The sequence below is a fragment of the Mesoplodon mirus genome, assembly GCF_964341445.2.
Source record: "Mesoplodon mirus genome assembly, chromosome: 7".
Classification (NCBI taxonomy): Eukaryota; Metazoa; Chordata; class Mammalia; order Artiodactyla; family Ziphiidae; genus Mesoplodon; species Mesoplodon mirus.
Genome location: NC_138983.1, coordinates 96,441,022 through 96,467,103, shown reverse-complemented (window position 1 = coordinate 96,467,103; position 26,082 = coordinate 96,441,022). Strand labels below are relative to the sequence as shown.

General features: G+C 38.5%; 1 long non-coding RNA gene across 1 annotated transcript; it reads right to left on the bottom strand.

Moving 5' to 3' along the window:
• LOC309807716 lies at window positions 1–26,082 on the bottom strand. Its single transcript, XR_014294658.1, has 3 exons — window positions 25,972–26,082; window positions 7,819–7,915; window positions 1–218 (listed from the first exon to the last, which is right to left on the bottom strand). It is a non-coding gene; the product is annotated as an uncharacterized lncRNA (long non-coding RNA).

Genomic DNA, 26,082 nt, shown 5'->3' with positions numbered 1-26,082 from the left:
TCCTTTGATGGCTACCTTCTCGCTGTGTCCTCACATGGTTGCCCCTCAGTCTGTGCATGTCTGTGTTCTAATATTCCCCCCTTATAAAGATACAAGTCATATTGGATTAGAGTCCATCCATATGATCATTTTACCTTAATTTTCTCTTCCAAAGCAGTATTTCCAAGTAGAAGTTAAGCTTACTGTACAAGCAATCAGGTATTTAATAAGAGGCATTGCTATGGAGACAAAAAAACAATGGTTAATAATTGAGGCAAATTTCATATCAGTTTTTGAGTTCTGAGGGTAGACAGTTGAGAAGATCTCTAAATGTCAGGGTTAAAGCATCTTTTGTAGTTTGAATGTCCATCAGATGTTCAGGTAAACTTTCTGAGTGGTCCATATAGCAACAGGAACGAAGAAGACTGTCTAAACATGAGCTGCTGTGGAGATTTCTCTGAAGTTTATATTAAGATATCTACCTTCAGTATGCAGGACTTCAGAAAAAAAGGCAGTTTTAGTTTCAATTATTCCAAGTCAAAAGGGTGGGAGAAAATTTGGAAACACTAGTTTGGAGAGTTGTAGTCAGGTAGTGGAGGAAACTAGAAAAATTCAGGATACAGTCCAGTTTTCAGGTAATTAACAAAACTTCAAGGAAAATTAATAGCACTAGAATCTAATATCCACAATATGTATTTTGGTTTCTATCGAAAGATAATTTTTCTCTCTAAAATCACCCTCATTTCTATCAAAGATAGCCAAATTAAGACAAATTTGTTTGCAAAATAAGTCTAGATTCAATAAACTTGGTCTTATTTATATAAGTATAGCAAGGATTGTGACTGACCATATAGGCTTATTTTTTATTTTTATTTTTTGCTTTTATTAAGAGAATTTATTGCCTCTCTCTCCTCCCAATAGCTCAGACATGAAGAAGCAACATCAGAGGAAGACAGACAGACAAATGGCTCTTTGAGTTTGTCCTGCTTGGCACTGGTGAAGGAAGAGGCAGCTTTCTCAAAGTTTTTATCTGCTTAATTGGATGTAGTAGAGAAAGGGAACAAGGAAAGTCAGAGGATAAGTGAACAGGCTCTGCACCTACCAAGGATGTGTTATCCTCCTAATCGTCCCAGTAGGAATATTCCATTCATGTTCTTTGATCTGATCCTTGCATTGGAAGACACTTCTTTTTTTAATCTCTTTTTTAAAATTTAATTTTAATTTTATATTGAAGTATAGTTGATTTACAATGTTGAATTAGTTTCAGGTGTACAGCAAAATGATTCAGTTATACATATACATATATCCATTCTTTTTCAGATTCTTTTGCCATATAGGTTATTACAGAATATTGAGTAGAGTTCCCTTTGCTATACAGTAGGGTCTTGTTGATTATCTATTTTATATATAGTAGTGTGTATATGTGAATCCAAACTCCTAATTTATCCCTCCCCATACCTTTTCCCTTTAGTAACCATAAGTTTGTTTTTTAAGTCTGTGAGTCTGTTTCTCTTTTGTAATTAAGTTCATTTGTATCATTTTTTCAGATTCCACAGATAAGTGATATCATATGGTATTTGTCTTTCTCTGAATGACTTCACTTAGTATGATAATCTCTATGTCAATTCATGTTACTGCAAATGGCATTATTTCATTCATTTTTATGGCTGAGTAATATTCCATTGTATATATGTTCCACATCTTTATCCATTCATCTGTCAATGAACATTTAAATTGCTTTCATATCCTGGTTATTGTGAATAGTGCTGCACTGAACACTGGGGTGCATGTATCTTTTGGAAGTATAATTTTCTCCAGATACATGCCTAAGAGTAGGATTGCTGGATCATATGGTAGTTCTATTTTTAGTTTTTTAAGGAATCCCATAATATTCTCCATAGTGGTTGAACCAATTTACATTCCCACCAACAGTGTAGGAGGACTCCTTTTCTCCACACCCTCTCCAATATTTTTGTAGTCTACAGTTTGTAGACGTTTTGATGATGGTTACTCTGACTGGTGTGAGGTGATACCTCATTGTAGTTTTGATTTGCATTTCTCTAATAATTAGCGATGTTGAGCAGATTTTCATGTGCTTTTTGCCCATCAGTATGTCTTCTTTGGAGAAATGTCTGTTTAGATCTTCTGTCCATTTTTTGATTGGGTTGTTTGCTTTTTTGATATTGAGCTGCATGAGCTATTTGTATACTTTGGAGATTATTCCATTGTCAGTCTCATCATTTGCAAATATTTTCTCCCATTCTGTAGGTTGTCTTTTTGTTTTGTTTATGGTTTCCTTTGCTGTGCAAAAGCTTTTAAGTTTTATTAGGTCCCATTTGTTTATTTTAGTTTTTGTTTTCTTTCCTCTAGGAGGTGGATCCAAAAAGATATTGCTGCTGTGAAAGAGTGTTCTGCCTGGATTTTCCTCTAAGAGTTTTATAATATCCAGTCTTACATTTAGGTCTTTAATGCATTTTGAGTTTATTTTTGTCTGTGGTGTTAGAAAATTGTTCTAATTTCATTTTTTTACATGTAGCTGTCCAGTTTTCCCAGTACCACTTATTGGAGAGACTGTCTTTTCTCCATTGTACAGTCCTGCCTCCTTTGTCATAGATTAATTGACCATAGTTGTGTGGGTTTATTTCTGGGCTTTCTATTCTGTTCCATTGATCTATATTTCTGTTTTTGTGCAAGTACCATACTGATTACTGTAGCTTTGTAATATAGTCTGAAGACAGTGAGCCTGATTCCTCCAACTCCATTTTTGCTTTCATAGTATGCTTTGGCTATTTGGGGGTTTGTGTTTCTATACAAATTTTAAATTTTTCTGTTCCAGTTCTGTGAAAAATGCCATTGGTGGGTGCTTCCCTGGTGGTCCGGTGGCTGGGACTTCACCTTCCAATGAGGAGGATGCAGGTTCGATCCCTGGTCGGGGAGTTGGGATCCCACATGCAATGCAACCAAAAAAAAAAACAAAAACAAAAACATAAAACAGAAGCAATATTGTAACAAATTCAATAAAGACTTTAAAAATGGTCCACATGAAAAAAATCTTAAAAAAAAAATTCCACTGGTAATTTAATAGGGATTGCATTGAATCTGTAGATTGCCTTAAGTAGTATAGTCATTTTGACAGTATTGATTCTTCCAATCCAAGCACATGGTATATCTCTCCATCTGTTTGTGTCAATTTTGATTTCTTTCATCAGCATCTTAGAGTTTTCAGAGTACAGGTCTTTTGTCTCCTTAGGTAGATTTATTCATAGGTATTTTTTCTTTTTGATGTGATGGTAAATGGGATTCCTTCCATAATTTCTCTTTCTGATCTTTTGTTTTTAGTGTATAGGAACGAAAGAGATTTCTGTGTATTAATTTTGTATTCTGTGACTTTACTGAATTCATTGATGTGGTGTATCACACTGATTGATATGAGCCTGTGAGCCATGGCCGCTGAGCCTGCGCGTCCGGAGCCTGTGCTCCGCAACGGGAGAGGCCACAACAGTGAGAGGCCCGCGTACCACGAAAAAAAAATCATAAAATGGGGCTTTCCTGGTGGCACAGTGTTTAAGAATCTGCCTGCCAGTGCAGGGGACATGGGTTCAAGCCCTGGTCCAGGAAGATCCCACATGCCGCAGAGCAACTAAGCCCATGCACCACAACTACTGAGCCTGCGTTCTAGAGCCATTGAGCCACAACTACTAAAGCCCACGAGCCACAACTACTGAAGCCCATGCACCTAGAGCCCATGCTCTTCAACAAGAGAAGCCACTGCAATGAGAAGCCCACGCACCACAACGAAGAGTAGCTGCCATTCGCTGCAACTAGAGAAAGCCCACACACAGCAACAAAGACCCAATGCAGTCAAAAATAAATAAAATAAATCAATTTATTTTTAAAATCATAAAATATTATAACCATCTTCTTCAGTTTACTTAGTCCCATGTAATTAATTCTTGTTTTGTTTGATCTTTTGTTAGAAGTTTTATGAAACCATCAATTTCTCCATTAGCGTTTTGTAAATTCTTACTCAGTTCAGTGTAATGATTTGAAATTCATCAGAAACTTGTGTTCTAGAATACTTGTTAGATCCTTTTCCATGAATTTCTCTGAACATGAAACACATTTTCAGGAAGCTTTTGTCAAAGCATCTGAGTAAAACCATTGTCTAAGTAATAAAAGACAAATATCCATTACTAAAAATTTGATTCATTCTAATGGAATTGACAAGAAAATTTATCTCTGTGACACAAAACATTTAAGATAATAACTAGAATTATGACTGATAACATTATACTAGGACATATCCAATTTTAGGAATTTCATATACTTTCTAGAACATTTATATTAATAACATTCACCCTTATGATATAACCTAGAGTTTATGATCATTTATTTAGCAATGCTTCCCATGTAAGTAACATACCAAATAAGCCTAATGAGTTTCATAGCTCTCTTGTCTAATAAGATAAAACAAATCTTTTAAGGTGTTCCAAGGGGCCTCTGGAAAACCTGAACGTTATTTCCAGGTCAATAAAACTTCATTTAGAATTTGACTTGGGGAAAATCTACTTTTTCAAAAATAAAAATGTTTTAAAACACTTTGTCAAATATGATCATATGTCACTGTGAATTAATATTTAGTTATCAATTTAATCAAAGTCACAAAGATTCACATGTAAATACAGATAGTTAAATAGTGTAAAAAGACTTAGCTCTTTTAATATTGAAAGCACTCAGTTTTTCTTCAAAATTATCAAAGACTCATAAAGACGAAATGTACAATATTTGTTTTGCTAGACAGATTACATTGAATGTAAAAAAAAGTCTTTGTTTACAATTTCTCATTCAGAGCAGACCAATAATTAAGAAAATTTTGCAAAAAGAGAGAAAAAACAAATTTTAATTTTCTACCAGCTTACTTTGGATATTAAAACTCAATCACTTTATTAAATTCATTCCAATTTTAGACCTGACTACACATAAAATTCCTTTCTAAAGATTCCTTTTTAACAAACCTCTTACAACTTTCTCTGTCCATTTTGATTTGTCCCTTGTTCTCTTTCCCATTTAGAAGTCACCAGCTTTAGGACAAAAATCACTTAACAAAGTTTTTACATTAACAAAAACATCTCCATACCTTACACTTTTTCTTACCCCAAAATATATTCTAATTTCCTTATAATTCCTAGTAGCTTTAACCACATCTATTATTTACAATTCTTAATCCTTTGAAGCTTTAATTTTTTTGTAAAGATAAAGTTAAAAATTATGAACTGTGTAAGTATTTTGTGGCTTGGCAAACTTATAAATACATTTCATAATTCCTAGAAACATATTCTACTTCATAGTACAAGCTTTTAATGAAGCACAAGACATGTTTACTAATAGAACCAAACATATTTAGTGTGTAATAAGAGGTCAAAAGTAGGTAAACTTAGACTCGTTCAGCAATTAATATTTCAGTATTTTGTCTTAGTTGGAAATGATCTAGACATTCAATTCATTTAATTTAACTTAGCAAAACTCTAAGGGTACAATTTATCAAAGACATTTAGAAAACTATTTAAGTTGACATAGCAAAAACAATTATTGCTAAAAAAAGTTTACCTAAAAGAATTCTTATCTTATGTCTATTTAATTAATTTGTTCTTAACAATCACTCAGATTACTCATGACAATTTCATAAGATGTTAAAGTAGTGTTAGCCATCATCTTAAATTATTATTATTATTACTTTTTTCTGAGAAATTTTGTAAAAGAGATAACATGAGCTTATTTGACTTTTAGTAAAACTACATAGCATAAAGCTATTATACTTAATGCTGATAACTCTTAAGATATGTCTGTATTAATTAAACCATTAAACCTGAACTAGATTTTACTTACCAAAAATTATCCTAGATCATGTGAATTTGAAAAATATTTGTATTCGTTTTTGTTATATTTTTGAGAATTTTTATATTGCTTGTTGGAATAAATTAAGTTTACTCACTCAGATAGCTACAGTCTTTTATTATTTATGGAGAAGACTTTTAAGTCTTCTTGCCCTTTAAGTGTACTTGCCCTTGATAAACAATTTTAAGGAGACTGTGATTTAGAGTTTGAGCAAGAGAGGGTTTTTCTGGTGGTTTTTGTTTTAAAAAAAACCTCTTTCCTTTTTTTTCTTTAAATTTTAGTTTCAGGTTCTAACAATTGAGATAATCTGGGCTCAGTCTCAGGCAATGTGGCTGTGTTTACATTTCAAAGACATGGTAAGGTTTATAACTTTAAGGGACAGAGAAAAAAGTGTAAATTTTCTTCTGTGAGTTTTGGAGTGTATTTTTCTATTATCATAAGTCTCAGGGTAATTATTATTTTAAAAACTTTTTCTTCTTAAGTACAGGACAATTTTGCTCCAATTATCCTCAACTTTTATAATATCTACAAGAATTTGAGAGGAATAGGTTTCAGGGTTGGTGAAGATAAATGGGCCTTGACTTGTTCCTAAGTTGCATTTCTGGTTTTGTAGAGATTTGGAAGACAAAGATAATTGTTTCTATTAGCTCTTGAATATTGGCTTCCAACTGATCTTTTCCTAATTATTTGTAGGAGGGCCTAAGGAATTGCTGAGGAGATGGGGCAATTTTTAAAATTTTTCTTAAAAAGGGGAATTCATGTTGGATCTTTAATTTGTTATTTCATCTTAATAACGATTCCCTAAGGCTAGCTGTTATACATGATCTTTCCTTTCAATTTGATCCTTCCATAAATACCAATATGACAGCTGTTTATGATGAGAGCTCTCAAAAAGGGAATCTTTTAAATACAGCAAATTTAAAGGATCCATCATCTGGCCATTGAGGAGTAAGACCTTTCATTAATTTCAAATAGTGACTCAAATCAGTAAGCCTTTTTATGGAACGACCCAGAGGTAACTTTTCAGGCTTAGAATAAATCCTTACCATGGATGAAATAAGCATACTTTCAGATGGAGAGGGCACGGATGATATAGCCCCTATAATGTGAAAATTCATTTCCAAGGATAATCTAAGAAAGCAAAGGCCTTCATTGCACAGGCAGTAAGGGTGGTATAATGCAAACTGTGTCCCTGGTCTCTCCTGGGAAGTTGAGGCACCTCTGATCCCAAACCTACTAATCTGTGACATCAGGCACATGCTGCTGGAATGGGACTTTTCCAACACTAACAAGGCAATGAAGGTTGAAACAACAAAGGCCCCTTATGGACTGGGTCCCCTTAGGACAAACTCCTCTGACAGCTGGCACAACAAGACTAGAGTGTGCTGTTTATGACTTTGTGTCTCAGAACCCCAGTCAATTCAACTGGTTACCAGATGCACCCCAGTAAATACACCATCCAGATGGTGGAGACCAGAGAGAATATTCTCACTGGACAAAAAGCCAAACTCTCAGGACACAGAAAAATACAGAAGGAAAAATCTCATCCAGTTTTTATATAGAGGACTGACAGTAAAGTTTGTCTTAATAGGCACTGGACTGGAGAGAACTGGTAACTCACCAGTCTGTGAGGCTGTCTCAAACAGCAGGCTTATAGGGCCTATGCCTGTATTCTGCCCTATGGTTCTTTCTTCTTATGAAACACGACTCAGGAGACAGAGACAAAGAAAAACAGTGACTGTCTCTGGGAGGAAAGGATTAAGAAAAACTGAGACGAGATTACTCGTTTCCAAAAACCAGATTTTCTATGTCACAAGGATCTTGCTCCATAAGTATTTTCTTCTGCTAATCTAAATTTAGAGATAGAGAAAAGGAGACTCTTAAGCACTTTCCCTCCCACCAGACTTTACAGGCCTGGGAAGTTGAGGAGAGAAGAAATTTTACCTTCTGCTGGCCTTTGTCATGTGTCCTAGGATCTCTCAGCTGCAGCAGTCTTGTGGTGGGAAGCAGGGTTTAGCCAGCCTCCTGGTTGTCTTGTCAGCTGTTGAGGAGGAAGAAATGTCCCTGCCAACCTTCTTGAGTTAAAGAAGTAACAAGGTTTATACAGCCTTCTTGACCCTGCATTCCCTATCTCTGGTGCTAATGATGTCTTTCTACCTCCTGGTACAGGGAGGGCACCATTCACATGAGATATTAATTTCCTGCTTTCATGGAGACAGATAGGAAGGTCAGTGTGTCTCTCTTGCATCAGTCATTTCTTCAGTAACTTTAATTCAAAGTAATAGTCCACTGAGGCATATTTTGGAGCATCCTGCCCTGGGCACCAAAAAGTCAAATGGTTTAGAGAGAAAGCAAGTCCCTTTGTCAGCAGTGACCTGTGCTCATGGTGATTGTTATTTCATCTCCACAATACCATTGGGCTGGGTGCTAAAGAAACAAGAGCTGTGAAAACATGGCTCCTGTCTCTTATAATTTATAGTACCAATGTTTCAAAGAAAAAATTTTATTTAGTGCCTCCTTTGTGTTAGACAATAATGCTGGTATATTTTCAAGATACACAAATAATAGAAAGAGACATGTATGGCATTTGAATTGTAGTGAGACATTAAAAATTTTCCCCCCCAAAAAATCTTTTTCTTTATACTTATAAGAAAAAAAAATGTAGATTCATTTTGGATAAGATAAAGAAAATTTATGAAGTGATAAATCTAACCTGAGAAAGTAGAAAAGAACACAGTACACAGGCTCTGAGCATTCTACTCACAGAAAATATTGTCCTGTTCTTTTGCAATATGCACTTGTTCCCCTGTCCCTATGTCTGTCTCTTCCTCTCTCTGTTTCTGCCCCTCTTCCCTCTCTCCCTCACACATACACACATTCACTCCCCTACAAAAAAACCCATTGACTAAATGCTAATTGGCAGGCACTGTGCTCAAACTGAGGCTACAGTGGTGAGTTAAAAACAGAGATAATTTTTCCATCCTCATCAAACGTATATTCCAAGATGGAGAAAGTGAATACTAACCAAAGAGTCACACAACCATAATATTGCAACCACAACGAACAACCATAACCACTGAGTTAAGCTAAGCAAGCCACTATTGTCAGCTTTCTCTCAACCCTCAGTAGAGTGTGTTCCACTTAAAGGCCTTGAGTAAGTCACTATTCTGTTGAGAAAATCCAGGACATTTCTCAGTCTTCCACATCTGAAATTATGCAGTTTGGAATGTCAGGAACAAGAGTGAGGGGAAAGGTCATTCAGAACTGCAACTAACCAGTTTCTCTCTTTCTGACTGCTGCAATAACCTCCTGGTCTATCCTGTGTTTACTCCCATTCCTCTGGCCTGTTCACAGAGCTGCCAAAGTGGTCCCTTAAAATTTAAGCCTGATTGTGCCACTCTATACTCAAAATCATCCAGTGAATTCAATTTAATTACAATAAATCCAAAGTTCTCACCAAGGCCTCAAAGTCCTTTTTGATCTGTTCTCCCCTTCTCCCATGTCTCTCTTGGCCTCATTCCTACCACTCTCCCCCTTGTTTTCTGTAATCCAGCCAAACTTGCTTCCTCTCCAGCTTTTACTAAAACACTACTTAGTAGACAAACAATTTAATTTAAATTGGGCAAAAAATTTAATAAGACACTTAACCAAAGAAGATACATGAATGGTAAATAAGCAACATTTAAAAATGTTCAGCATTATCAGTCATCAAAGAAAAATTAAAACCACAATGCAAATAACTTCACATCTACTAGAATGACTAAAATTAAAAAGATTGATAGCATCAAATGTTAGTAAGGATGGAGAACAACCAGAAGTCTCATACATTCCTGAAGAAAATGTGAAATGATGTACTACCTTGGAAAACAGTTCGGCATTAATACAACCCCCTAATTTCACCCCCTAGGAATTTAAATTAGAAAAATATGTCCACACAAAATTTGTACATGAACGTTCATAGAAACAACTTTATTCATGATTGTGAAACTGAGTAGGATCCTGTGGGGCCTTCCCAGTGACAGACTCCCAGTGTTCCCTGCTTCTTGTTTGTAGAACAAAGCTTTAGTCTCCTAGGCCTCCCTTGATTTCCAGAGAGCAGTTAATGATTACAGAACTGACAAAATTCAGAAACAAAGGAAAAGCAGTCAAGCAAGAAAAGTAACAATAGATTGAAAAACAGTGTTGTCTATATCCCTTTCTCCTCAAGGGATATAGATAACAGTCTGACACATATCCTTGATGTGGTGCTCCAAGGACAATGGTGCTTCAAGGACAAAGGACAACCTTCTCTGAAAAAGTGTCAGCGTTACACCCCTTATCAGACCCTTAATTGCCCTCCCCACCATGTTGTGATGCTTATGAAATTCCTGAGCCCAGCTGGGCCATGAGACCTGTCCCAAATAAGAAAAGGCATCTTCCCTGTCCCACTGCCACCCTACAGAAGGAAAGTATATGTGCCTCGACCAATTAGTAAACGAAATTTTCACCTTGGAGCATTCCTTTGTTTTCTGGCTATAAAAACTGATCAATAGCACATGTTTGGGGTCCACTCCCCCAGACTACTAGGAAGTCAGCCTGCTGTTCTGGCAGAGACACTTTCCTCTAATAAATTCTATCTTCTTTACATTCTGCCTTGTGCCTGGAAATTCTTTTCCAACCCACGTATGGACCACGACACTTGAGCGTTTTTTGTAGACACTAAGGCTCTCCACCTGATGGAGGATTTGACTACATGCTGATCACAAGCATGTAGGTCCCAGACTGGTTGGAACAAGAAGGCTGATGATTAAGGTTCCCAAAATATCACCCTGTCACCTCTCCACCAACTAATCAAAAGAATGTCCATGAACTGATAATTCACCCTGAGACCCTCACTCCTAATGTTGTCTTTAGAAACACTTGCCCAGAAGTCTTCAGGGAGTTTGGGTCTTTTGAGCATTAGCTGCTTGTTATCCTTGCTTCGCATCCTGCAAATAAACACTGTACTTTCCTTCACCACAGCTGGTATCAGTGATTGGCTTTGCTCTGCAGTGGGTGAGTGAATCTGTGTTTGGTTTGGCAATAATTTGGGCAACCATGAAGGGGCCACCATCCCTAGTGGGCATCTCAACCATAGCACACTGGCCCCTGACCAGTGGCAGCTCATGGATACTACTCAGCAGCTGCTTGAGCACCTTTGTCTCAGAGATGGCCCTGAACACTTGCCACTGACCAGGCATCATTGGCCCATGGCACTTTTGATTTCTCTGGTAAAGGGAAAAAGACACATGCTTTGCTGGTTGAGATTTCTCTAGTAAGTAGTGGAACTTGTGTGTGATAATACCAGGGTATTCATTCTCTTAGCCATTTGGGTCTGTCAGTGGCTAACCATTTGTTGGGATTTTCCCTTTTGGGCTGAGGAGTTTGAAACCCTGAGAGACTACATTTGTTTGTTTGTTTGAGATTTTAAGATTACCAGCCATAAACAACTGAGAATGGGTAATCAGAGCTCTGTTTCATCTTATATTCCCTACGGTGTATTTTGCAGAATCGGGAAATTCTTAGCTCTTAGTTTCATGGGCTCATACCCATGAAAAGGAGAAGGTGATATTTTTCTAAAATCATGTGGTCACAGTATTCTTTAGGCTCTGGAGAATAATGACCCAGAAGGGGCACTTTTTGACATTCTAAAACTTGTTTTTGCGAATGAAAAAGCTGGCTTTTTAAAAGTATCTCTTCACTATTCTGACCAGAAGGAAACAAATCTTACTAGGAGGAACTTACATTTTTCTCCCTGTGCCTTTGAAATGTAAATGTTCTACCCTGGGCTCTAATGTACTCTCACTCACTCTTGTCTATACCATCGCCAATTCCTGAGACTGAGGGGGAAAAAAAGGGAGAAGAGTCCTTTTTAAACTCAGGCAGGAAAACTGTGAGATCTCTGTTTGTCTGGAATGTATGTATGTCCATGTGTACATTATAAATATATCTCTTTTCCTTTGGATGGTATTATCAAAGTTAGTTTGTAAATGAGCTCTATTTAATTGACTTAAAGGAAATTAAGCACTTACAGAAATTCTCAGAAATATAAAAGAAACTAACTTGAAAGAATTTCAGATTCATGTGATCTGAAAAATATTCAATATTAAATTTGGGATAATGGCTGACTTGGTCTAATGTCTCATAAAGTTTTCTTGGGTAATCTAAACATAATTTTTGAGAACAAGTGAATAAAATAGAGGTAAATGAGACAAGAGTTTTTAGGTGAACTCTGGGAATAATTATGTTTTAGGAATGTCTACTTAAAAATAGCTTTTCTGGACGTTTTAGTAACTTGAAATTTTAGAGTTTAACTAAATTAAGCTAAATGATGAGAATTCATTGAATATCGAGGTCTTTTCCAAATAAAATAATATACTGAAATATTAATTACTAAACATTGGCTTCCTTTTACAGAGAAAGTAAAGATATTTAAGACTATTAATAAATATGTTTGGTGTCACACTGAGACATTTTCCATAAGAAAGCACATATTTTTAGAAATTATAAATAGCATTTATTTATAAATTTGCCAATCTACAGAATGTTAATGTAAAGAACAGCTCATAATTGCTTACTTCTTAATTTTCACTAGGAATTTAGGTTTTTAAGACTTGAGAATTCTAATTAAATATGTAATTAAAGCCACTAGAAATAATGAGAACATTTTAGTATACAGGGTAATAGGATGTGTGTTTTCATTAAAAGAAGGTATGAAGAATAGGAATTAATTTTGTTAAAGAAAAAGGAAGTAATTTTGTCTTAAAGCTGGTTATTTCTAAATAGGAAATAAAATAAAGGGCAAGTTAATATGAATATAGAAAGTTGTAGATTTCTGGGGAAAAAGTAATCTTTAGAAAGAAATTCTATGTGTTGTCAGGACTCACTAAGATTAGAATGAATTTAATTGAGTAAATGAATTTTAAGCTTAAAAGTAAAGTGGTACAAAAACTTAAAATTTTTTTCTCTCTCTGTTAAGAGAAAAAAGTTTTCTTGGAATATTGATTTGCTTTTGATTACAGATGGTAAATTTTCTTTACCTTTTAAATAATCTGTTATAACTTTCTGTACTTGCTTTTAAAATCTTTCATTGTAACTTTGGTTAAATGGATAAGCATTGTTTCACAGTGATCTGTAATCCTATTTGACCAAGTGTCTTGAAACTTTTTAACATTTTGGATAAACTTCTCAAGGATAGAATCCTAATTAAAGATATTTTGACCTCTAGATAGCTTTGGGATGTTTCAGAGGACCCCTAAGTCATCTCAAAGAGAGATATTAAACTAATTAGGATTATTTGGTATGTTATGGGAGGCACTGTCAATTGATTAGAGATAAATGTATCTCCAACCTTCTTAGGTTATACATTTAGATTATACTAAATATCATTAATATAGATATTCTTATGTTATATGAAATTAAATAAAATTTCTAAAATTTGAATATGTCAAATTTGTATGTTACAGAAGTAAACAAATTTTTTTTTGTCATTTGCATTTTAACCAGCTCTTTAACTGTGTCTTTTTAAGTCTTTTTATCATTCATAGATGCTTTTGCAAAAATGCTTCATCTTCAGGAAGATTCATACTAAAGACTTTCTGACAAGTGCAGGTTTCTGATAACTTTCAAATCATACCATTGAATTGGGTAAGAAATTAAAGAATTCTAATGGGAATCCCGATGGTTTCATAAAGGTTAAGGCTGCAAACTGTAAACAGCTCAAATGTTCATCATCAAGTGAATGAGTAATTCACATCAGCAATAAAGGGGAATGAAATATTAATATACATAACATGGATGAATCTCAAAACATGCTGAGTGAAAGAAAACAGGAACCAAATACACACTGTTAGATTCTATTTATGTGAATTTGAGAATGGGAAAACTATAGTCACTGAAAGCAAATCATCATATCACTTTTGTAGGAAGGTGAGGATTGACCACAAAGGAGCCTAAGGAAACTTTCTGGGTAATGGAAATTTTCTGTATCATGATTGTGGTAGTGATTACACAACTGTATATATTTGTCAAAATTTATCTAACTGTGCTGTACACTTAACATGAGTGCTATCAGTTGTATGTAAATTGTACCCCAATGGGGTGATTAAAAGGAAATATATATTATGTATGACATATAAATATATGTTTACATATATTACATATACATCATGACAATAGAATAAAACATGTTCTTAGTGATTAAATTGCCATTTAGCCAACATCCAGAATGCCAAACATCCTTATTTTTTTCTTGTTTTTCCTTTCTCTAACCTTTCAAAAAGCATCATTTTTAATAGTCACATCAACATTGCTGATTAGATTTGCAGTAATTTGAAAACACAGAAGACATTCCTTTTAAAAATATAAACAAAAGCTGCTTTCATCTGCTCTCTAGATCTTTTTATTCTTATGCCACATTCTTTTTTTGTTTGTTTGTTTTTGTTTTTGTTTTTTTGCGGTACGCGGGCCTCTCACTGTTGTGGCCTCTCCCGTTGCCGAGCACAGGCACTGGACGCGCAGGCTCAGCGGCCATGGCTCACGGGCCCAGCCGCTCCGCGGCATGTGGGATCCTCCCGGACCGGGGCACGAACCCGTGTCCCCTGCATCGGCAGGCGGACTCTCAACCACTGTGCCACCAGGGAAGCCCTATGCCACATTCTTTACATCAGTTGACCAATTGAGTTAGGCACTCATTTACTTTTTCACAAATCTTGTTGTGTTTCTGCTAGTTCTGCATTAGGGACTATTAAGGAGGAAAACCACTGACACAAAATGGTTTCATTTGTGCTGAAGCCCACGATACCATGCATATATTTAATACCTAACCTACTTGCAATTTCGACCTTCACCAGAAATGTTATCTTAATTCTGAAATCTGGAATTTTCTGGTCAGCACCAATGTGGTAATCTATCAGAGGGGCCCTCTCCATCTCCCCCAACCCAAGAAGAGGCAATCTGCAAGATAAAACTCAAGGCTTCCCTTCCCTACAAAGAGAAGATAGTACTGGTCCCAAATAACCTTTTTTTCTTTTGCTAATGACTTTCTTGCCCACCCTCCTTTCTATAAAAACCTTCCACTCTGTGTAACTTCTCAAAGTGCCCTTCTATTTACTAGATGAGATGCTGCCCAATTCATAAAGCATCAAATAAGGCCAATCAGATTTTCAAATTTACTCAGTTGAATTTTGTTTTTTAACAAGACATGATCTTAAACAAGATAAACATTGCCCCTGTTTTCATCTCAGGTGGCCTCAGCCTGCAGCTGCTTGAAGCAGGATTTTGGTTCCTGGCCAGAGATTGAAGTCAGGCCGGGGCAGTGAAAGCACTAAATCCTAGCCACTAGACCACCAGGGACTAGTGGCCAGTGACAAGGTCCTGGCCTGTCTGCTGTGTAGAAATGAATTTCCACAGAGATGGAAAGTAGTGAAACAAGTAAAGTGTTTATTAGGAGGACAAAGAATACATGTGGATAGACACATGGGCGGGCTCAGAGAGAGAGTTGCGCTCACATGGTAGTTTGAATCACTTTTATGGGGAATTTCTTCCAGGTTTCCTTTGACCAATCATCTTGCTTTGCCTGGTTCTGAGTCCATATTTGGTATACCTCAGGGTCCTCCCGTGTTCATGTGCATCTCTTAGCCAAGATGGATGCTAGCGAAGAGGCCTATGGGTAGTTGACATCACTTACTATGGGGTGGTGCCCTCTCCCTTTTTGACCTCCAAGGAACCCTTCTGCACATGTGTAGCTGGGAAGGTCTCCTTGACTACGAGAATGAGGAACATCTAGTCTTTTATCTCTTATCTGGGCAGGGCACAGCCTCCTTTCTCGATTGCCCTGTTATTGATATTTTGGAGTTTCTGTCCAGAGGGAATGAACTCCTGCTGCTTACCCTGGGGCCCATCTATCTCCTGCCTCACTTTCACAGAACTCACAATCTGCTGTGAGAGACAGTCAGAATATGAGCACACACACACACAAATAATTTTAAAGCCCGATAGATTTGAAGTCAATAGAAAAGACATTGAGGGCTTCCCTGGTGGCACAGTGGTTAAGAATCCACCTGCCAGTGCAGGGGACACGGGTTCAAGCCCTGGTCCAGGAGGATCCCACATGTCGTGGAGCAACTAAGTCCGCGAGCCACAACAACTAAGCCCGCATGTTGCAACTACTGAAGCCCATGAGCCTAGAGCCCGTGCTGCGCAACAAGAGGAGCCACCACAATGAGAAGCCCTCACACCGCAATGAAGAGAATCCCCTGCTTGCCGCAACTAGAGAAAGCCCACGTGCAGCAACGAAAACCCAATGCAGCCATAAATAAATAAATAAATAACTTTTTTTTAAAAAAGGAAAGACGTTGAAAAAGAAATGGGCCTCCTTTTGATAAGGAAGTCAGAGGTTTCTCTGTAACTTCTTTTGAGAACAATAAGCCATGTCTTTTCCTTCTTCTACATTTTCTCTCCCCACTGCTGACCCCAACAAAATGCTGAAGACAGAATTTGCACTCAATAGATTACCTTTTAAATTGATGTAAAAGTATAAAGTATATTTAAGTGCATTAAAGTATGGAAGGGCATACATTTGGAGCATAAAAGCTCAGTACCTGCTGGAAGTATCACATAATTGATGAATATAAAACTAATTATATAATAGGGAAATTAAAAAGAAATTTCAGGCTGTGTAGAGACTAAATTAAGAGAACAATATCATATATAATAGCTGAATATTTTGGCATTTGAAATTGGAATTTAAAAAATAGATAAGAGAGGAAGAAATAGGAGTCTTAATTAATAACTGAAGGACAAAGGGGGGATAGGTAGCTTATTTAGCTTATTTCTGCCTTTTTAGTTGCAGAAAATATCAGTTTTGAAACCAGATATGGTTGCAATGTGTTATTTCTGCACAAAGTGCTAGGATGAGTTTCCCCACACCCACAGTTTGGGGATAGTGCTTTACTCATAACTCATCTTTCATGCATTTGCCTAAATTCTTGTGGAATACAGCTGGACTTGCAGCTCATAAACGTGACCTTTGGATGTGTTTTAAACACTACTGAACTCCATTTTAATTTTACATATTAAAGCCTCTGGGCTCTATTTACTCTTTCATTATATAACATTCATTTATCTTATGAAAAACGCTGTGATTCACTGTTGGTCTAGCTTTTTTTTTTTCACTTATTTGGATGATTTTTAGAATCCAAACTGTATTGTTATTTATCTTGGAAAACAGAAACACTTTCGGGAGTCAGTTCTCTGAGTCCCAAACCCCTCACCTGACACCCTCTTGTGGTGCTGTGCCCTGGGGGGAGGATACAGCAGGATCTGCAGGTGGAGAGACCTAGAGAGCTGAGGGTATTATGTGTCTGGTTTATCGCCAAGATCAGTCAAGCCCCAAATTATAGTGTTGAGGGAGAAATTTTTCACGTAATGGGGTATGGGGAAGTCCTTTAGGCTTATACATGGTTCAGTGTAAACTTTGTGTGAACTGAAAGAGCCTGTCAAGCACACAGCACATCTGCTTTAACCATTAAGGAAAAGAAATGCCTGATTCACAAAGGAGGATAAGTGACTCCCTTCTTACGATGCCCGTGTTCACACCCTCTCGAAGACAAGGCTCCTTTCCCACGTGCCAGGATCCTACTGTCTCACTAGATATGTCCTCAATCTGTCTCTTTTGAAATCTTCAAGGAATAGACCCCTGTCATGTCTGATGTATGTTCTTTGTTCTGATAAAGTACAAGACTACCATGCTTCAGTGGAGAAGTTCCTTAGAGCCTTTTGAGGGGCTGCCTCCCAGATTATAGCCCTCAGCTTGGCTCAAATAAACCTATTTTCTGTTCCTATTATAAATTCTTTATTATTTCCCTCCACAGTGTGTTATTCCTTATGAAGTCCAGCTGTTCTAGGCTGACACCAAGCCACCCTGAAGCAGCCATCGTGTCTTCATTGCCTCTTTCTCACATCTGGGTCCTTGAAGGTTGCTGAGATCACACTTGCTTGTCTGTGTCCATGGAACCCAGGGCAGAGCCCAGGTCCTCCCACCAGGGCCCTGGATTCTGGTACCAAACCCAGGAGAAGGTGTGCTCTAGTTATATCAGCCTCACCTGGCACCAAGGCCAAGATCGTCATGTGTTTTTTCCCAGACTTCTTCTGTGGGAAAGGGTTTTGGGACGTTTTGTTTTCCCTAGTTCACCCTAGAGAGATGCAAGGAGGAAGTCTGATGCAGACTTTCCAGCTTACAAACATCTGAGGGCTGTGTCTCAGGTCAGGATCAATGTTCCCTTTTCCATGGGCATTCAAGTCAGTGAGGCAGCCTGACTTGAGGGCCAGGACTCTGCCTCTGTAGTCCTGGAGGTGATGGCTGAAGGCTGGGGACAGGGGCGCTGCAGTTCTGCCCAAGGGGAATTAAAGGCCAGAAAGCCCTGGTTTCTGCAGGAGTCTGATCATCGCCTGGAATGTATGCCAGTTAACATATAATTTCTTTATCCTATTTATTCATTATTGTTATTTCTCATTGTACTTTGGGACTCAATTTTTTATTGTTATAGAAATCCAATGTTTTCAAAGATTCTCCCTCAAGGATTCTACTGTTAACATTTTTCATTAAGAGAAATGACTGTCTATACCAATCTTTCTTTCCCTCCATTATTTACTGTGTCTTTTCTAGGTCTTGTCCTTGTCTCCTGGGCCACAGTCAGTAATGTCTCCACTTATGTATTCTGAGTGTGTGATCATTTGGTCCAAGGGATTCTGCTGAATGAAGTATAAATTCTGATATCTTTCTCTTGCAAACTTTCAAAAACTACAAATAAAATGAAGATATGGGCAATATAAAATGAAAATATGATTTTCCATTCTTATTAATATCTATCTCTATATTTCAATAGAATTCAATTATTAGCCCCTGGTGACTATATTTTTCAAAAGAATTCCCTAAATAATTACCAGGAATTCACTATTCCAATGTAATGTAGAAGATATTCTTAGTGTATTCTTCAAATTCATGTTGATGGAATGCTCAAGTTCCCTATATCAAATTGAGCTCCTATATTCCCTCTGAATAATAAAACTAAGATATGTTTGCTAAAGATTGTTGAAAAACAACATTTTAGCTTGACATGGACAGTACAAATACAGTATCACTAAGGGTGAAAATTTAGTATATGTCCTGTGGACTACCAATTTCATGTTCCACAAGCACAATCTAACCGTTTAAATACAGAATTATTTCCTAATTCTCTATTATATAAATCTCATTATAAATAACAAGCATTTTAAAAGCTTTAAATTTCTAACTATAGCTGATTAATCTGTACCTTTTTTCCTCTATCAACAAAAATTGACTTTCATGGTTAACTCAGTTAAAAAATAAAACAGCACAATAGGAAAGAAGTAAAATATCTCCATTGCCTACAATATATAATAATATATATAAATATGCTGATGACAAAAACGTGGGTCTGCTCTCCCATGTGCAGTAAAGCAAATCTACTGACACCAGGTTATGGTGAAGGAAAGTGCAGCGTTTATTGCAGGTGCCAGGCAGGGAGTTCAGGTCAGCTAGTGCTCAAAACACCTGAACCCCCTTTCCTGATGGGTTTCATGAAAGCATTTTTAAATACCAGGTGAGAGAGGGGAATCACAGGGTATGTGATCAGCTCCTGCACAATTCTTTGGTTGATGTGAGGTAACAGAGCAGTGTCACAGTGGTTAACATTATCAATCCTCAGGCTCCAGTAAAAGATCTCCTACTTAAAACAGCTTTAAAAGTTAATAAAAATAAACATTAACTGAGTAGAGGGAAGGTGTCCTCAATTTCAGAACAGTGTAAAGTCAGCAAATATCACAACTGGTACACCCCTCGAAGAGACTGATCTTGACTGGTTGCAATTTTTAAGAAAACACATTTGGGTAAAATTAACTCTGCACTTAAAAAAATTGACTCACAGGTTTTAGGTTTTCTCAATGCTCTAAAAGTACTTCTCTTTCCTTTCCAAGAAGGGACTTTCAACCTCCCCCAAAGTAAAAGGGCAGTGCCTCTTGGATTGCTTTCTCTCACTGAACACACCGAAGAAAAATTGCATCATGTTGGTGTCTATCTGAATAATGTGCTCAGGGCTCTCCCTGAGTCATTGCATGGTTCTCATTTGCACGTGGGAGCCAATGGGTCTAAGTGCAGGCCACCACAAGACGTGCCACTATGGCATGTGGATTATTTTGAGCTGAAAACAATCAAGGCCCAAGACTCAGGAAGAGCCTTTGAAATTCCCCCTTATTGCCTAAAATAATTTAAGACAGGAGGCCTGTCCCAAGAAGAAGCTATCACTAGAGATAAATGTAGTATAATACTAGGTGTGGTAGAACAGGAGGAACATTGAAAAGCCCATTTGATCAAAATCCTCTCTGTGGGGCTTCCCTGGTGGCGCAGTGGTTGAGAGCCCGCCTGCCGATGCCGGGGACACGGGTTCGTGTCCCGGTCCGGGAAGATCCCACGTGCCGCGGAGCGGCTGGGCCCATGAGCCATGGCTGCTGGGCCTGTGCGTCCGGAGCCTGTGCTCTGCAAGGGGAGAGGCCACAACAGTGAGAGGCATGCGTACCGCAAAAAAAAAATTCTCTCTGTGGCTCATTGTCTTTGGATGGATCAGCAAACATTTGTTTACCAAACATTAACTCTTTTTAACTTCCTGTGAATTACCTTACTTCCCCTTGAAATTTCAGACCCATACCTCCTTCTGATGCCGAAATTTGGCCTCTGTGCACTGGTATGGAATCAAATTCGGGGGCAGAGTTTGGGTGAAGTAGAAAAGAATAGGTTTATTGTGTTGCCAGGCAAAGGGGGACACAGCAGGCTAATGCCCTCAAAACTGTGTGTCCCAACCTGGGGGGATTTGGTGAGGAGTTTTATAGCAATGGTTCAAGGTCAGGGTTGCTGATAAGGATTATGGTGTGTTCAGGGCCTGCAATCCTTTAATCTGGCCTCAGGTGGTCTCCTGATGAGCTTCTATGCTTCTCAAGGTTATCAAACCGTGACCTTCTCTCTAGAATGAAGGATGCTTCATCAAGTAGTTAACATCTTCCATTTGTTGGGGGTTTTAGTTCTGTAGAAGAGCTTAGTTATTGGTATATGTTTCCCTTGAGGCAGAACCAGGATCTTGTCCCAAAGCTGCACTATTGTTTCTTGGCAGTTCCTCCCTTGTCTCTGCAGCCCCTCCCTTCCCTGATTAGCAACTATTTGACCCTACCCTTTGGAATTCAGGGAAGGTTGTGGAGGCTGAAGCCTAGTCCCTGCAAACAAGAAATGGGGGACACAGAAAGACTTTAGTGCCCAGGAGCCCCACAGGGTCCTGCTCAGTTTCACTTCTCTTTAGTCAAGAATATATATATGTCACCTTGTCTTGCTGTCTTTGGAATTCTTCATACTTATGTGAATTCCCCATGTGCACATAATAATTTTCTCTTGTTAATCTGCCTTATGTCATTTTCATTGCCAGCCAAAGAGCTAATGCTACCCAAAAACCTGGGTTTGCCTCTTGGTGGGTGTCAAGCTGAAAGGCACAACAAAAACAAAGATTGGGAGAAGAAAGGATTTGTTACTCGCAGCAAGTAAAGAGAACACCGGGGGTCTTTCCCAAAGCAGTGTCTTCCTGAACAGCAAAATTGGGGAATTTTTAAGCTAAGGGTATATGCATATTCATGAAGGGGTTTGGGTGGTCCACAGAGTCCAAGCTTTAGTGGACTGAAGTCATGAGGGTCAGAAAAGGTCAATATCATCATTCCTTATGTTCCCAGCTGATCAGGCTAATCTTTACCATTGAAAGAGAACTGGGAGTCTTTACAATTATCTTTGTTATTGTTACTTCTTTTACCTGAAAACAGTCCTTTGATTCTGCATTATTTTGTTCCCTTAAGATCATTAATTACTGAGACCCTTTCAACGGCAAGCATCCTGGCCAGGCTTACGTTGCAAAATGGCTTAGGCCAAAAATGAATCCTAGATATACATATTATTAAACTTTTGTTTTATTTTCTCCTGTTAATCAGTCTCACGTCAATTTAATTCTTAGACCAGCTAAAAGTGTTACCTGAAACATTTCTTTTGTTGAGCCAAAAGAGACAACCAAGCCAAAGGGCAGGAGAAGGAAGGCTTTATTACTTGCAGCAAGTAAGGAGAACACCAGGGATTTTCCCAAAACGGTGGCTCCTTGAACAGCCAAATTGGGAAAGTTTTAAACTGTCAACTGAAAAAACAAAAAGCACAAACTGAGAGTTGTGAGTTAAGTTTTATTTGGGGCAAAATGAGGACTATAGCCAAGGAAACAGCCTCTCAGATAGCTCTGAGGAACTGCTCGAAAGAGTTAGGGGGAAGGTCAGCATGTATGTGATTTTGGTGAAGGGGGACACATGGAATCAGGGACACATTTTGGCAGAAATTTGCTGCTAGTCACGAAATGGTGGCTGCTAGTCACAAGGAGCAGATGTCTCCATGAATGATTTTAGTGCTTTTCTAGATATGAGAAGATAAAAGAAACTGGGCTCATAAAATCTTCTGAAAATATCTATCTGAAGGCCTGTTCTGCCGGGTTTTCCCAGAGCATAGACTGCCTCATTCCTGATCTCTGTCCTGAATTCCATTCAGGGTGTGTTGAAGGTTGTGAAACAAAATTTATATTTTATGGCAAGACAAGAGAAATTTAAACATAAACTCTTCTCTGCCCTTTGGTCTCCTCTCTCCCCACACTGTGCATTGTGCATCTGCATTATACATTGACCAAACCTCCCCCATAGGCAGGGACACTTGCTCAACCATAAAGAGCAACATTCTCCTAACATCAACAAGACAACTCCCTCCTTAAGAGATAACATTTCTTCTTGACCTTGTAAGGGGTTACATGACCAGCAGGATGGCACTTAGATCTGAATTATGTAAACGTTCAATAACATGTCATTTGATGTACAGCCCTCGGTCTCAAAAAAAACTTATACACCTCCCTGGGTTTCTAATGGGCAGAACAGCTTTCAGAGTTTTCTGAGATGCTCTTCCCAGGTTATAATCCTCAAATTTGGCTCAAAGAAAAATTTCCAGTTCTCTTTTAGATCAAGTGATTACTTTTTTGTCAAGGTCAGAGACTACAGTGGCTAGTGACTTCATTCTTATAGAACCAGATGGTAAGGGACCATTTTATTTCACAAGATCATTAATTACTGAGACCTGTTCAAGAGCAAGCATCATGACCAGGCTGAGATCACAAATGATTTAGGCTTAAAATGGCTTCTCTTATGTCAAAAAGTTATATTTGATTCTTTTTCTTTGGGGACCCCCTACTGCATTTGCCTACAGAAGGGCAGAGGAAAAGTTCTTCCTCTCTGACAGTCTTCATGACTGCCTGGAGAAACAATGATGGACTCAGGAGTTCTTCTCAGCCTCGATGTGCACAGAAATCTTTATGCCTATGGTAAAGGGGCATGGAAAGGAGAGGGTTCTCAATGTGTAGAAGTTCAGATGCTTTCAAAGGCAGGCAATGTGCCCTGCACTATAATGCCTGTTGGGCAGGAAGAAAGTTTCCTGTACCCTTCTAGATTTTTCTGGTTAGTCTAGGAATTAAATTGACATGAAACAGATTAAGATTAGCAGGAGAAAATCAAACAAAATTTAATAATATGTATACATGGAAGAGACCCAGGAGAACTCAGTAAATCTCCCAAATGGCTGAAATCCTCACCTTAAATACCACTTTCAACTAAAGACAAACATGTTGGGTGGAGTGGTTTGGGACTTCAAAGGGGAGGAAGGCAATTCTTCCCCGGACCTCATACCTGAGGTCACCATACCTCAAGGGGAAATTCAGCTTGCACTGCAACTTCAACTAAAGAACAGTTCTTCGTGTAACACTGCCGGATATTGGAAGATACACAGGCCCCTCGGCCGACCGAAGGCGTTCCTTCATTGAGGCCGTTCGCTAGTCGCAGAACACCCTGCTTTAAAAAGTTGATTCAGTTTAGGGCACAGTGGGTAGCTTGTGTCTCTTTTACTTGTTAGAAAACACACGTATTTAGGCTGCGTGTCAATCTAGACATGGCGTCTATAGCGAAAAGCCTGGTTTTCCCATTTTGAAAGCTCCATTCTTGCAGCCGGAAAAAACCTGAAAAACACTGTTGTTGCCGTGTTTCTAGTCCCTGCAGGCATGTCTCTGAGAAAAAAAAGAGTTTTCTCGAAAGAAAGAGGGTGCTTCCAGGTCCTGGGTGGCAGCTCTTCCTGCCCTGCTCTAGAGCTAAGGGGAATCTCAACGGGGGCCCTAGCCTCGACGTAAGGTCTTGATTTGGCATCCAGAAGGGTAGGCGTGAAGCAGGTTCCCTGAGGCCTTAGTCGCAGTTCTGCATTCGTTTAACGGCAGTAAGTGTCTAGAGACTCGTGGCCCCGTCGCGTCAGCGCCAGTTTCAGGACAAGAACTCTGAGGACCCGCCGGCTCCCCTGGGCTTGCTGGGCCACACTCAGACCCGTAGGCCCTTCAGGGTGCCCCAGGGTAGGCCGAGGGAAGGGTAACACACTGCAGTCTACCTTGGGGGAGCTAGATGTTGATGTTCCAACTACCGGGTTTTTTTTTTTTTGGCAAAAACCCCTAAATATCCTGTGCCCTCCCTTACCTCTTCAGAACAGTCCCTCAGAGCTATCTGAGAGGCTGTCTCCTGACTTAAGTCCTCAGTATGTCCTCCAAATAAAACAGAATTCTCAACTTTTAGGTTGTGCATTTTTTTTCAGTCAACATTTAATTGTATGGCTCATGTAGGTACTATGCCTACATGTAATGGGATGAGCTGTAAATTATTAAAACTAGATAAATTCTGTCAGCTCTACCACTAGCTGAGATCAGGCTTTCTTCTCTGGATACTTTTGTCATAGACCTTGGCAGATATGGGGTCTGTGTTGGTCTTAAAATTATTCTTAGAATTGTGGGGACTCATTCATTCTTTCAGCAAATTTTACTGCTTATATTCTATGTGTCAGTTACAGTGCTGGGTCTTGAAATACAGAAGTCAACACACGAAAATACAAGGATAAAACACATTTTCTACCATATTAACTTTTTTCATTCATTAATTCATCCTTAAGTCATTCAACACGCATCTTCTTATTGAATACTGATGAGGGATCAAATGCTATGCTAAACACTGAGTATATAACTGCAAATGAGATGGACAGGCCCTGATTTTGATGTCACTACTATCTTTTGTCGTGCCATATAGTGGGACAGCTTCATTATTCCCTTTACCGTAAGTTTTGTTTTTTTTGCGGTACGCGGGCCTCTCACTGTTGTGGCCTCTCCCGTTGCGGAGCACAGGCTCTGGACGCGCAGGCTCAGCGGCCATGGCTCACGGGCCCAACCGCTCCACGGCATGTGGGATCTTCCCAGACGGGGGCACGAACCCGTGTCCCCTGCATCGGCAGGCAGACTCTCAACCACTGCACCACCAGGGAAGCCCTACCCTAAGTTTTTATCACAAATTGCTAATGAAAATAAAACTGTTAGTGGAGTTTCAACATGCATAGGTAAATGAGAACACAGAACTCCCCTTTCGCATGCCCCATTCTCCTCCTTCTAACTCCCTATGTGAACTCACTTTGTGCCAAGACCAAGATGTGCCCCAATAAGAACCAAGCTGATTTCCTCACACTGACAGGGGCTATTGCTCACTTAGAAGACTTGATGCTTAAGTTTGATAAGCAACTAGAAGGCCATGGAGACAACCTATAAAAATGATTTGTATTGGGAGAAAATACTAAAAAGGGTTAATGTGCTGTTCCACATGTCTAACCTCCTGGGATTAAACCACAGGCACCAAGGTCACCAAGGGTACTTGGCAACAATGAGCTAAAAATGAAAAAAAAAGCATCATACTGTTATTGTATACATCTTCCCCCAAGGCACTCTCTGATAAACACCACAACCACTAAGGGAATTGAGAACAGCTTCTTTTTGGGGCAGGTTATATATGCATCATTTTCCAAGAAGTTAAATCATATCCAGCTATCAGCACACCTTACTTAAGGTGATTGTAATGTATGAGATTAAATGTTCCTACCTGATTGGAAAACTTCTTGTCCTCAATTCATTGGCTATACTGGATTATTTTTCTTGGGTCAGACCTTCAGACTTCTACCAGAAATCGTTCCTTTGGGGAAACCAGGCCTTC